Genomic DNA, 15,712 nt, shown 5'->3' on the forward strand with positions numbered 1-15,712 from the left:
CCTCTTAATTCTGGGAACATACGCCAGATGGAGGTCATTTGAGCATAACTGTCTGTTGGTTTGGTAGGTCTAGACAAAGGAAGAAATAATAGCCAGTCCCACACCCCCTATCATCTTATGGGTGGTGCAGAGGGCTTTAAAATGGACTCTTTCCTGAATAGGAAGCCAATGTAAAGACCTAAGGGTGGGTTCAGCTGACTGGCGGCTTGGAACACCCTCAAGAATCCTTGCGGCTCAATTTTGCATGGTTTGAAGTTTCTTAAAAACCGCACAGGGGGCACCGAGATAAAGAGCGTTGCCATAGTGCAGGCGGGATAAGACAAGTGCCTGGACCTCGAGCTTTCCTGCAAGAGGGGGAAGCAGAGGCAACACTTTACGCAGCATTCTTAAGATGCCGAAGCAGGAGGCAGTGACTTTCCTTGCTTGGGTTTTAAAACTGAGCTCAGAATCAAGCCAGAAACCCAAACTCTTTATTTCGGATTTGGGGACAGGCGGAGGACCCATACATGCTGGCCAAATGGAGGAAACCTCGAGGGGGGAGGGATTACCGAGCAACATGAGCTTGGTCTTGTCACCGTTCAGTTTAACATGGGAATGGCACATCCACCTCATCACCTCCTCGAGGCATGGGCCAAGGCCAGTAGAGGAACTGCTCTTGTAATGAAATGCCACCACTAATTGGGTGTCATCAGCATACGTAATTATATGCACCCTAAAGGGTAGAACAATGTCCGCGAGAGGGGCCATATAAACATTAAAGAGAGTGGGACTCAGGGACGACCCCTGAGGCACTCCACAATAAAGAGGCCTAGGACTTGAAATGGCCTCGCCCTCGAAGACCTGGAAGGATCTGTCCTCCAGGAAAGAACACAGCCAATTCAGGGCTGTTCCTGTCACACCCAGATCTTTAAGTCGATGAGTTAGGATACGGTGATTCACCGTATCATATGCCACGCCAAGATCTAACAATATCACGGCTAGAGAGCCACCTGCATCAAGGATCCCTCTAGAATCCTCCACAACTGCCAATAGGGCTGTTTCAGTCCATTGAGAGGGGCAAAACCCACTTTTGGATGGGTGCAGGAGTTTACCAGCTTCAAGGTGCCTAGAGAGAGCCACATTAACATGCTTCTCTGCAATTTTACCGGCCCAGGGCAAAAGCGAAATGGGTTAGTAATTTGCAAGACAGTCGGAATCTAAGCCAGGCTTCTTCAACAAGGCCTTTACCAGCCCCTTTTTCCATGAAGAGGGGACCATCCCAGAAGACAATGAAGAGTTAACCACATCTGTGAGGAAAGGGCCTACAGAGCCGGCTACTGAATTCAAAATTTTAGGGGGGACAGGATCTCTAGGCGATCCACTCTTGACCAGGGCAGAGATGGTTAGGAATGCCTCTTTGTCAAGGGGAGGAAATGCTTCCAGCAGATGAACCTCACTCCTGACAATAGTTTCTTCAATAAAAAGTTTATATGAGGCTCAGAAAACAAGATTCGAATAGATTGAATTTTATAGTGAAAATAGTCCGCAAGTTCGTTGCAACGCCCATCTGTTTGTTCGGGGATATCAGGGGCGGCCATAACTTGCGAGTGTTGTTTAACAATACGGAAAGTTTCACAAGATGAATTGGCTGCGCAGGAGATTTTTTCATTATGGTAGCAGGCTTGGGCTCTTTTAATTTCAGTTTTGTAGGTATTTATGGTATCTCTATATTCCTTTTTCTTAGAGGGGGAAGAAATCTTTCCTCCAGGCTCTCTCTGCTTTTTTTACAGATCTGCTTTAATTTGCGGAATAAAGGAGTATACCATGCTGATTTATTGGGACCTAGATTCACTCTGTAGGTCCTTTTTGGAAGAACTCGATCTCAGGTATCTTCCATCCAATTATTAAATTGGTCGTTGGCTACTTCCGGATCTGGAATGATAGAAGGTATACTACTATCTAAAGAGAAGGCCCATTCATCTAACGGAAGTTTCCGCCAGCAGCGAGTTGTTTTTTTTGTAGGCCGGACGGAAGGGATGCCCACCTTAGGGGACCAATAAAGAGAGATCAAATGATGGTCAGACCAGGGAATTGGTGTCGGCTCCAAGCAGCGCAGCTCCTGAAGGTTCGAAAAGACAGGGTCAAGAAGGTGTCCTTTCACGTGAATAGCGTGGGATACTTACTGCAAGAGTTGGAGGGCTGCGAGATCAGAGGAGAGTTCTAAAGCACTTTTTGATGCCGAGTCATCAAAGTGAATGTTTAGATCCCCTAGGATGATAAAATTGGAAACAGTACTAGCTAATTTCGTGACTGCTTCCGGTAAAGAGGAAAGAAACTGGGCCAGAGGTCCAGGAGGACGCTATATAAGAATACCCGAGAGGGAAAGCAGGGGTGTGAGACCCATGGAAAAATGAAGGTTCTCTCATTCAGTCAGAGGACTTCCTAAGGTTTGACAATTCAGATGGCTTTTATGGATAATAGCCACTCCCCCTCCTACTCCTGTCCACCTATCCAACCTTTGTATCAGATAGTCAGACGAGAGGGTTTGAATAATGTCTGGTCCAAAATCGGAGTTAGTCCATGTTTCAGTAAGAAACAGAATGTATGGGTTTTCGTTAGTCAATAATATGTGCAACTCCGTGGAATGCTTAGGTAAAGATCTGCAATTCAGTGAAAGAATCTTAAATGTTTTTACAGGCAATTCTGTGAGGGCTGGAGGAGGGAGAAGTGTCCGTAACCTAAAAGGACAGTACTGACAAGTCGGAACGGAGTTATCGGGATTAAGAGAATGAAGACAGTTCAGCTCAGGAGAGAGGTTTAAGCGTAATAGCTGAGCCGAGCTGTAACAATACCTTACTGGGGAAGAAGGGCCAGGGATCCTGGCCCCTGGGCCCTGCCGGGCACGGACGAGTGCAGACGGGCTTGCCTTAGGCGCGCCCGCTGCGCGCGCCAGCTGCGCTGTCGCATCATCGGACTTTAAATCACTTGAGTAGGGTCCAGCTGACCCAAAATGGCCACCAAAGCGGGTCCGACTTGAAATCAAAATCCCCCCACGAGCATTGAACACAGCTTGGTATACTAGCAATGAGTGCAGTAGAATCGTGTGACAGTGATTAATTTAATTTCAACATATATACACACAATAAAATCTTTAAAAAACGAAGACAGAAGCCAGCTAGCAGTTCAGTTTTAAAATAATATGGCACACACTCCATTTTAAAATAAGGCGGGAGCAGGAGTCAAGTGAATTCCTACGCCAGCGAGCTTGTAGCGGTATCAGAACCAAAATGGCATGGACAGTAATATATCGTTCTTATGTGTCACAGAAGGGAGCAGTCCACAAATCCAACAATTAGTAACGCTTGATGTATTATGTGCCTGGTGGAGCATTTGCAAGAAAACATTATCTACATGTTTTTCTGTGCTCACCCTTGTGAGGGGCCAAAGTAACAAACATGTGCTCAGGGGGAACGGGTGTTGTCCCGATCAAAGAGTGCACAGGATATTTCTCCTCAAGGAACCACTCTATTCCAAGTACTGTTATCAGAAAGGTCATGACAATTACTACAAAAACTATTTTACTCTTAATAGACCAACTAGACCAACCAGACCCACCCAGCCCGAAATGCGGGGCTGCAAAGGACTGTTCTTTCTCCATAATGGGGCGACCAAATGGGTAAATTTTTAAACCAGAGGAAAAGACATGCGATGGAGCCAATGACAAGAAAACAAGAGAGGGGCAAATGTCTCCAGCATCCGTCAGAGCCTCGCTGGTAGACTCCTATTGTTCATCAAGTGTTGGCGCTGTTGAGCACTGGCGGTAGAGCTGGGCGATCCTAGCTCTTTGAAGAAATCCCACGTCGCACAGGATGAGGAACTCCTTTTCCCAGGGGAGCACACTTGAGCAACCCTGTCCAATGTCCGAACAATGCACCAATTTCACCTCATGCTATTCTACTGTGGCTTGCCTTGTCATGTCCATCCCCGCTAATCTGACTTTTCCTTTGGTGAACTGTTCCTCCATCGGGCGCGCAAATTGTACCGAGCTACTCCAGGGACAGAGGGGTCTGCAAACAGGGGCTCAGACACAGAGGGGCCAATGGACTGGGGCTCAAGCACAGATGGGCCTGCAAGCTCAGGCTCCTGGATGGCTTTGATATCAGGTGGCACTGCCTCGTTCAACACTGCACTGCTCTGTTCCTCTGAGTGTGCCCACGTCAACCAGGCATCTGAGAAAGAAACAAAACGGGGCACTTGCTTTGTTTCAGAATCGCCAACTCCATCAAGCACTCACTGATCGTAAGGTAAAGGGAGGGGCAGCTTACGACAGGGGTTGGAGTGTATACAGTTCTTCCGGACGGCCCCTTTCACAGCTGAGCGAGTAGTTAGAAGGACCTGTGCAGGCCCCTTCGGGCGTGGCTCAAAACTGCCTTTCCTCTGGAAGTGTCTGGTCAGGACAAAGTCGCCAGGCCAAATATCGTGCCCGGGCCCCACGGGTGTTGATGGCAAGTCCTCCTGGACCTGTTGGTGAATATAAAGCAAACTTTTAGTCAACTCATACAAGTAATCCACTAACAAGAGGTATTCAATTTCAGAGAATCTGCGAGGACGTGGGACGCCCTCCAAACATTCGCCGGGCGTCTGAACTCCACCTCTTAGGGTGACAATCCTGTCCTAGAGTGAGCCGTTGTTCTTGCAGACAAAAGGGCTAATGGTAAAGCATCTGGCTACTGCAATCCTGTGCTCTCTCGAATCTTTGCCAATTTCAGGTTGAGAGTACCATTGTACTTCTCAACCAAACCTGCTGACTGGGGATGATTTGCAACATGGAACTTCTGCCTAATGTGTAGGCCACCACAGACCAATTGAATGACTTTCGAATTGAAGTGACTCCCGTTGTCACTCCAAATCAAATGGGGAAAGCCAAAACGAGGAAAGAACTCCTTCAAGAGTGCCTTCGCCGTTGCCAAGGCTGTATTCTCTGTATTTTCTGAATGCACAAACAACTGCTAGCATGTATTTCAGATTGTTCACACGTTCCATTTTGATAAAGTCCACCTGGAGGACCTCGAAAGGGAACGAAGGAGGTGTAAAATTACCAGGGGGCTCAGGGGTGGCTTTCCTGTGGTTATACATCATGCATACCATACAGTATTTCACCAGGTGAGCAGCGGTCTTGGGGATATTGTCATTCTGCCATACCTGGTCTAGCAGTTTGCATATGCCCTTGGCACTGATATGAGCTGGCCCGTGGGCCATAGTGACTACAGTGAGGACCTAGGCGTCTGGTAGCATTCATCTGTTTCTCTGACTTATCCGTCCAACACCCATCCTCGTCTAAACATGCTGTACTCTCCTGCCAGACTGTTGCCTCACTTTGAATCTCCTTTACACTATCCAGTGTGTCCTCAAATATAGTGACTTCGGGCACCCACCTAGCAGGACCCGCCACAAACATCTTTTTCATCTTAATTCGGGCTGTCTCCTTAGCTATCTGATCTGCAAACTTATTACCCCTACCCACATCATCAGTGACTGCCTTGTGGGCGCTGCACTTTATTACGGCTAATTTCTTAGGGAGTGTCAGGGCAGACTGGAGCCTATGTATAAGGGGGCCATTCTGGATTCGTGTCCCATGGGAAGTGACAAACCCTCTCTCCACCCAGAGCCCCCCAAAAGTATGGATGACCCCGAAGGCATACTGGCTGTCAGTATGAATATTAACAGCCAGTCCCTCGCTCAATTCACAGGCTCTGATAAGGGTGATTAACTCAGCTGCTTGATCTGACTGATAGGAACTTGTGATGTCTCGACTACTGTATGCAGTGTAGTAGGCGCATATGTGGCAGTGGTGGTGCCACCTGGCAATTTAAAACAAGAGCCATCGACATATAGATCCCCTTGGGGGTCAGATAAGGGAACATCAGTAAGGTCTACCCGTCCCTTCATCTCTTCCTCTGTCTGGAAAAGACAATCATGTATGTCTATTTCTTCACTCTCAGAAGGGAGGGGGAAGTAATGTGGCACATCTTTTGATTGTAATAACCAGTCAGACGTGCACTGGTGAGGTGCTGTGTCTTCGTTTTATTCAAAATGGTATCCACAGCATGGGGGATCATAACTGTGAGGTCAGTATCAAGTACGAGCCCCACCGATTGTTGGATAGAGATGGCCACAACTGCTCTTACACAGCTCTGGGGTGCTCTTGCGACAGGGTCAAGCAAGGCTGAGAAATAGGCACACGGCCTCTGCTTACCTCTAAAGGCCTGGGTTAAGACAGAAAGCGCACAACCGGCCGTCTTGTGCACATACAGCAAAACCGGCTTTGCATAGTCTGATGTACCAAGCACAGATGCAGAGCAAAGCACAACTTTCAATTGCTCAAAAGATTGCTGACATTCATGCATCCAGGGCAAGGGTTCATGCACATCTTTAGTGGTTAGCACCAACAAAGGTTTTGTTAGTAACGAATAGTTAGCAATCCAATGCCGACAATAAGAAGTAATGCCAATAAAAGCGCACACGTCCCTCTGAGTCTTAGGAATAGGTATTTTAACAATAGCACTAATATGCTCTAGGGTCAATCTCCTACCCTCCTTCGACTGTAGGTGACCTAAATAGGTGACCTCCTGTCGACAATACTGAAATTAAGAAAGGGACACCTTATGTCCATGGTGCACCAAATGCAGTAACAATTGAACTGTACTTTTTCTACAACCTTCTTCAGTGTCAGAAGCAATAAGAAGGTCGTCCACGTATTGCAGCAGGACATTACCTGGGGAAAGCGAAAGGGAGTCCAATTGGGCTTTCAAGGTTTGACTATATATACTGGGACTCTCTGTATAGCCTTGAGGAGACCGACAGAATCTAAAGCTTCTGCCAGCTAGGGTAAAACCAAACAGATGTCGGCTATCAGGATGAATCAGAATGCTAAAGAACACATTTTTCAAATCAATGACAGAGAAGAATATAGCAGAGGAAGGAATCATTGTCAGAAGAGCGGTACTATCAGGGACGACCGGGAACTGAGTGACCACTATCTTATTAACTGTGTGCAAATCAATCAGAAAACCATAAACATATGGCTGGTCATCATGGGAGTCTGAAGAAGCCTTTTTTAGAATTGGAAGAATAGGGTTATTAAACACATTCGCAGTCATCTCTTCAACCACACCTGACTCAATGAGATCTTGTATAATTTGCAACAAAGCTTGCTCCCCTGCTTGTGAAATTTTGTACTGGGGCATACGAGGCAAAATAGCATTCTCTTTAACTTCAATGGAAACCGGGGAATCGTCAACCGTCCCACATCTGTATCCCCAGTGGCCCACAATGTGTGCGGCACATCCTTAAATTTAGCTGGAAGGGGCGCATCTTTGGACAGACAGTGCTTCGCGCTGTCAACGTTCGGACCCATCGTCATATAAACACCGCCCGGGGAGCAAAAAATGGTAACATGTAGCCTCTTTAAAAAATCAAAATCCAACAAATTTCACCCACAATTATACGCCAACAGAAAACGCGAATCCACAGTAAAGGGACCGATAGTCAAGGCAGGGGGTTTAGAAATGGGGCTCACAACCGTCACACCAGAAAAGCCTACCGAAACATTATTTTGGCCAGACAGAGCTGCCCCGGGGACCAGCAAACGAGAACCAGAGCTATTCATTGTACCTGTGTCCACTAAGAATTTCTTAACTGAGCCTTACAAATCTGCGGTGACATAAGGACTGAACTGATCTACAGGTATCTGGAATGGTCCCTCATCCTGTCCCTGGCTGTCCTAGCTGTGAGACATCCCTGTCACCTCGTCCAGATCATAATCATCATGATAATAATGTCTTCCTCGAGGATCATCAAAATTGTTCTGGTCAGAACGATCCTGCGATGTCCCTCCTTCCTGAGCTTTGTCCCGATCACTTATTCCACGACCTCCCCGTACTCTAGGGGCCGCGACTTTCTGTAATAATACCGGACACTGGCTATGCCAGTGCCCCTCCTACTTGCAGTACGCACACTGATTCGGCCCTACAGGCGCAGCGTTCCTTCCAGTACCGGGAAGCTTCCGGGCCAGACCAGCTCCACATCCCCTACTGTTTCCCCTAGATGCCTGCTGTAATAACAACTTTGTCTTCAACTCCTTGTGCTTCTTCTCCACCTTCTCTTTCTCCTCATTTTACCTGTGTTCATAATATTGTGCCATACTCAAAATAACAGAAGGCGAGGATGTCATCCAAGTGCTCTCTGAAGCAACCGAGCTGCAATCTCTGGGAGTAAGTTCGTAACAAATCTATTGACGAACAACCGGACACCCCCTCCGACTGATAAATCCTGCCTACTAAAATCCCAAAACACACCCTCGAACCATGTGAAAAAATCAGACACACTTTCATATTTCTTCTGACGACATGCTGTTGACTTGTCCCAGTTTACTCTTCTCGGTGGAATAAGGGAGTGCATATAGGTAATAATTCGGCTTGGGAAAGCTAATATGTCGGCCTTGGGCTTCTCACCTGGCTTCCTGTCCTTGTCCCATGCTCTAATCTCATCCCAGGTACCATCCAATTCCACAACGTGGTCCTGGGTATGCACCTGTCACCAAATATCCACTGGCACCAACAAAACAAAGAACATTTCAATATCTGCTAGTGTCATCACTGTCAATGAGGCAGCTTCCGTCAATTCTTTATAATACACAGTAGGATTATATCTAGCGTTGGGTAACTGAGTTTTAAGGGACAAAACCTCACTCCTTTTTCATGGTGTATAAATCCATTGTTCTTAAAAACAAGCATCTACTCATTGTCTGACAACAGCATCATACTGATCACGCAGCTCCGATATTTCAGTGTGATAAATGGGGTGAACTTCCCTCATCAGAAACTGGGATCCTGTCATCGGGCTCTTCTGAAGTAACCTACCTCAATAACCAACTAGCACTGCAACATTACCAAAAAACTTTGTTAGGGGCCATGTCAGCAGCATACACTAAGTCCGGGATATCATAAATATTCTGGGGTGATAATTAAAGAAGCATACATGTGCTTAAGGGTTAAGGGCATGTTGCTGTACGTACGGCTCATATTCTTTCAACACACTCCACACATCCTCCACACTAAATCAGATTTCGGGCCCACTGGAAAGCCTGTTTAGCTACCATCTTTTTCTCTGCATCTCCCACATCAGATCGGATCAATACCCGCTTCCTTGCAGTCGCCCAGTCCCCATTGTCTAGTCCACGCACCGGCATCCCAATACTCAGCAAGGTCAGGGAATGGAGAAGCGGGGAAGACACAGAGCCGAAGGAGTTGGCACCAGAGTTATTAATGGCTGTGTAGTAACTGTCAGGGCTGGAGAGGGTGATGCCATAACGATAGACGCAGTAGGGAGACTAGCGGTCATTGTAACTGCAGGAGGTGAGGCTAAAGAAGAGGCAGGGGGCACAGTGGCCAAAGCAACTTGGTCGGCTGTAGAAGGAATGGGAGCAACAGAGATAGGAAGAACAGATGCCAGAGACTGTGGGGCAATGGGATATATTTTCTGTGGCGCGTAAGGGTATAGGGGTCGAGTCTCTAACAACTCCACAAAGGGATCGCCTTCCTCTCGGCCAACATAGAATTTGTCACATTGCAATCGAACTTTCCATCAGCACACTCTATACCTTTGTCTACTTTCTCTCAGTCGTATGCTACTGCTTTCTGAGTCACTGTCTGCATTCTCCCTTTTCGGGTCTCTTTTTCTGCTTTCATTCGCCTCTGCTTAGCTTCCTTCTGCCATACCGGAGATAGTCAAACATCGACTGTCTACTTGTTTTGCAAACTATTTATCCTGTAGGAAATTCAGTTTTTGTTCATCAAAGGCACCTGTTAACGGCCACTGCAACTCAGCATTGTCCCTTGTATATTTGTGCCATAATGTACTAAACATAATAGGGCCAAGGCCATGTTTGACATGCATGTCAAAGTTCGGAGTGCCTTCTGGAGGCACAGGTTTCCTTTCCTTAAATCGAGCATCAGCAGAACAACAACGGCACCCCTGCAACAACACAACACAAAACAACACAACCTGCTCAGACAAGGCATCTTAAGAGAAAACAAGTTTACTATTCAAGCCAGACAAATAATTTGCAAATATCTTCACCAAAATCGGTCCTCAGACCTCATCAAATGCAAGTCAGAAACAGTAAAGAACCCAAAAACAAATCCAAGCGCTTATCCAAAACCAATCCTCAGACTGTATCAAACACAAACCAAAATGGTGTCATAACCACAAAGAACCAAACAAACTCACCTGGTGCACACAGGTCAGGCGAATGTATTCTCCACTTCCGACTCTTTGGACCAAATGGTCAAATCCAAGGGTTTCGCTTCCACGCTGGTCAGACAGGTGGGGCAGCTGCGAGTGTAAGATTCTCTTCTGTAGGGATCCCCAGTCCGCCCATCTGAACCAACGTCACTCAATCCTCCTCACCCGTCCACGGGCAAAGATGGGTCGCTCGCCCAGGTGGGGTCCCTGTTCGGGCGCCAACTGAAGGAAGTGACCTGCTTAGGGTCACCCGGGTCACCCGCTACCACCTCTCAACCTTCCATACAAATGAAGAGTCAGTCAGACAGTAGAGAATACAAACCAAAAGTATTTATTAGTATTCGCTCGAGCAGAATCCGGTCTAACCAGCCTCCTTAGATAGCTGCTGAGGGACTGACCCTCACCAACATAATATCAGATATTTTACATTTCCAATACCAAACAGGACACTCCCAGACAGTTGGAGAAGTATAACAAAGGAGGCACAGAAGGATGAGCTACACTCCTGGGACTGGGTACATGCTATCCCAGCTTCAAGGTTATTTTGCCAGGGCCCAACCCTCTGAGAGTGGGAGCAGGGCTACTTATGAGAAAAGGCATGCAAAAACATAATGATCTATTCATTAGTGCAGCGAAGCTCAACCTTGAAAAATAAATAGAAACAATCAAGGCTGCTTTCTGCTGAGGCATACAGTATGAGACAGAAGTGTAATTTCGATCATGGCACAAAATGACGTCTGAATACAAAATGGTGCCGCAAATGCTAACTTAAATCGCGCGATGCTAGAAGGAGTCAGCTAGATGCATTTTCAGTCCACGCAGCCATTAGGACCTTTCTCAGCTGGGGTATGTGCAGCACTATTTGGTATAGTAACCAGAAGAGTATTAGCTGGCTGGGATTGCGATTGAAAATCCGTGACCCCTGACACCTCACCACTCCTAAGCAGGGTTTCTTAAATGCTTATTATTTGTTTATCAATTACCCCCATGGCACCTGTAATATACTTCAAAATAGATATATGGGGGTTAGACAAGGTTCCTGATTATTCAACAGCAACCAGATGCTTTCTTTTTCCCAACCTTGATCACCATTAAAGGCAGACACATGCTGACACTAGTCTGTAGTAGTCTTAGTCTTATAGACAATCACCTTGCAACCAAAGTCCTACCCCAGCCCACACCAGCTAACAAAGCAGGGAACCAGGAGGTGCAGCAGGCCTCAGAAGGCCCTTTACAAATGTCCAGTGCTGCAGGAGTTCCTTGGTGCCTATACGGCGTTGTGAAGGATGGCCATGCCCCCTGTGCCACAGAGAATGCTGGGGGACCAGGTCCCACACCAGCCCACACCAGCCAACAAATCAGGAACATAGAAGGTGCACTGGGCCTCAGACGGCCGTGTAGAAATAGTCACTCACTTATACAGACACTCACCTACCCAGTCACTCAGTCATACATCCCCTAACACACCCACTCAGTCACACATACAGCCACTCACACAGTCACACACTCAGTATCATACTCATATATCTAGTCACACACCCACTTGCTCAACCATACACTCAGTCACACCACAGTCAATCACTCACTCATACAGCCACTCACAGTCACTCAATCACTTTTACAACCATACACACACCCACTTACTCATTCATACAGCTTCTCACACTGCCAGTCACTCACTATTGTAGCCACTTACACACATAATCCATCAGCCAAACAGCCATTTACACACCAAGTCACTCACTTATACACTCCCCACCCACTCACTCATACAGCCACTAACACACCCAGTTCGTCATTTACATAATCACACACTGTTTCTTATATATACACCCACATACAGTTTATCTTTCTTAAACCATAAAAAGTTGTTTTAACAAGAACCTTTTTTTGGAGGGGGTGTTTTAACAAGAACCTTTTTTTTCAGTTTTTCAACATTTGGTATGCTTTTGTTTTTTTCAGAAATAAAATTGCAACTGGAAAGAATTATTAACTATTAACACTCACAAAAACAGTAAAAAGTGTCATGCAATCATGGAAAAGAAAAAAAAATGTGGTTCTTTGGTGCTTGCAGAACCTCAGCAACGGATTGTTACCCCTCTGTGAAAACATTTTTACACTTCAAATTAAAAGTGCCCTTTTTTTAGGTTCTGGTGACTTTTCTGGCATATGTTGCTCCACTTTGTTGGGAATTGGCTCTCCTGTTATAATTGGAGCTGCAGTAGACGTTGGTGGTTCTCCTGCACTGTGCTCCCTCTGCGCTCTTGCCAAGTGGTTCTTGTGGTATGCTTTGAGATGGGTTAACATGCTTGTGGTCCCAAAAGAGTGATTCTTGGATGTCCCCCTTGAAAGAGTCTTTTCACATAATGAGCACTTCACGTGCTTAGCAACTGTGTTTTCGCCAGAGGGGATAGCAAAGAAATCCCAGGCAATGGATTTCCACTTAGCTGGGGGTTCTTCTATTCAGGGTGTGACTCCTGCTGCTCTCTTCCACGAAATGGAATTTTATTTTTTGAAAGAAATAAAAGAAAACTCCAACTGCACTTCCAGTATTATAAAGTACAAGAGAGTTCCCAAGAAGCTTCCAATCTCTCAGATGAAAGTATGGAAAAGAAAAAACATGGTGGGGACTTCCACTTTAGAATAAGTAAAAGTGTGTTATCAAATGAAATCCCTTTTGTACAAAGCCATGTGATATTCACGAATGACGCCATTGTCGCAAATGCCGACGTCGTCGTGAATATGAGAAATAGAATAAAAAGGTGTCTGGCAATAAAATTACTTACTAAACATTACTTTAAAGATTATATGAGTAAACCACTACCTTCAAAAAATTAATTAGAATAAGTGTAAATATGTGTTCTACACTTTTAAAAAATCACGACTAATTCACGACTAATCACGAAACCGGAATCTAAGGACCATGAAGTTTCATGACTAATTCCCACATAATGAAAATGTTTATTAAAAAAAATAAGCAAAATATAAAATGAACTCTTCTGGTACACACGTCAAAAGGTACCTAACACCAATAGAGTTAAAAATCATTCACAGGGATAATAATGATTGCAGTCAGTGGCAATACAGGGAAAAACATGGATGTATCTTTTGAAAGCATTTATTAATATTGTTAATGATTTTAGAATTTTTTTTAAAACCCTATTTTATAATGTAATTAATGCAACTGTAATGCAAGGCATTATAGTTAGGATATACATGTTAAAAAAATATATATATTCATGAAAAAGGCAAAGGTTACAGGGATGTCATAGTTAGGTAATACAATAGAAAAAGATATAGAAATTGACTTAAAAACCAAATGTTACGGGCATGTTATACTTTGATATTTTAAACCGTTCAAATTACTAAAATAAAAACCAAAGGCTACAGGTACATTATAGTTGGGGGAACAACATTAAAAACATTAGAAATCCACTGAAAAAATAAAGGTTATGGGGACATTGTAGTGAGGAAATAGATGTTTTTAAAACAATTGAAATCCACTGAAAAACCAATGGTTACAAGGACGTTATAGTTAGGCTCAGATTTCACTCATACAAAACCATAGATTCAGCAGTTATAGTTATCTGAATTAACTATAACTTACACGCCCACAGTGCACTACATATGCCCTCACAAATTAAATCACTCATGACATGGTCAGAAAATTCACTGATGACACTGATTATTTAAATGGTTGCCCTGGGGAGTTAGTGGTCCCCGGTGCGTGGTGAGTGCCGTGTCGGCACCCCCCTCATATTTATAACTGCCCATGCCCCAGCTGGGCCACCTAGGGGTCTATTAGAAAAGAAGTGTGGGAGTGCACGCTTTAAAAAAAAAAAATCAGGAGAAGCCATGGCTTCTGAAAAATGTTTTAAAAAATGTTTATGGACCTCTGGGACCTCCCCAAGAGGCCTAGGGAGTCAGGGTATTCTTGCCCTGCCCCCTTCTAAATGTTTTAACATTTTTTGTGTGACTCAGCTCAAGCCAAGTCCCAAGATGGCTGCCAAGACCTCCTGGTTTGAAGTGTTTCCAGTCAATCAGATCTCAGCATGAGATCGGGAGGGTTCGCAGCGCCTTCGTGTCTCTAAATTTACAATTATGTTTTTCTCTTAAAATCTCAAAAATTACTGAACATATTTACATCAATTTACAGAAAAGGTCGCTTTCTGGACCAACAGCTACCTTTCTGCCAAATTTGGTGTAATCGGGCTGTAGTCATGTCTAAAATCTCCATGAGAATTAACATGGGAAAAACTTATTCTGGGATCCCCCTCCTTTTCTTGGCCCCCGCTTGATGGATCAACACAAAACTTTCAAGACAGCAGCTGAAGTAAGTGTCATATAAGTTTTGAAAATTGTGGTACATTCTGTGCTGTGTCAAACTTTCCCCCTGTGCATCTTTATCTAATTAAAGCTGTACCACGTTACCTGCCTTGCTGCCTGCCCCCCACCAAAATGAGGAAGAGAAGACACTATCAAAAACACAAGTTCTGCCTCCTTCTCCTTCATAGAAAAAATGTGGCATGGTTTCATGCCCTCATGGCACCTTCAAAAGCTTGTGGTGGTTCCCTGGACCGGCTGCCTGCCTTCTTCATCACTGGAGAATGTAACAAAAATATAACTCAGACAATCCGGGCAATAAATCAAAAATAAAAACACAGGGACAGAGAAAGCAGACCAAAAGTGAAAAGGAAGTGAAGAAATGAGAGATGTGGATAGGAAAAGGCTCAGTCTAGAATGAGGAAGGATCATGAGGTGACACCCAAGCAGGCACAAGCTGAAGTGAGAAGTGCCACACCTGATCAAATGCATCTTTGCATCAGGTGAGATAACAGTGTTGCGTTCGGTGGGAGTTCACGTAATTTTTGGGCTGTTTTTCCTAATAACATTAGTAAATATTAAGTGAATTGTGCACACCTCTAACCTTAATGGAGTATTTGATTGGCAGTGGGACCAAACAGGAACGATGGGCATTATCGATGTGTGGCACCCTCCACCTAGGACAGAAACAGTACGCATAGAACATTCTCCTGTCTAGATTATCTCTTGATTGCGGATGCTGATATGAGGAAAACCTTGAAGGTCAAAATACTGGAAAGGGTCCTTTCCGATCCCTCACCAGTTGCACGAACACTAGGTAGATGAGAAAAATATAACACATATACACTGCTTACCACACCCACAGGCTTATATGTATTCAAACTTTATCCCGTTCTTCACACCTTCGCTACGTACTGCCAGAATCCAATGCTAAAGAAGAGCCACCACTTACGTCCGCAATAGGGACAATTTCCAAAGGTCGAGTGAGAGTTCCTAGATGAAGACTTATTTCAAGAAGATCTGACTCCCACACTGGGAATAGTCAGGGCAAGCAGCACCTTATGCAAGTAGCTTTTCTTTAAGTATACTGGACAGATTATTATAA

The sequence above is a fragment of the Triturus cristatus genome, chromosome 4_2 (genome assembly GCF_964204655.1).
Source record: "Triturus cristatus chromosome 4_2, aTriCri1.1, whole genome shotgun sequence".
Lineage (NCBI taxonomy): Eukaryota > Metazoa > Chordata > Amphibia > Caudata > Salamandridae > Triturus > Triturus cristatus.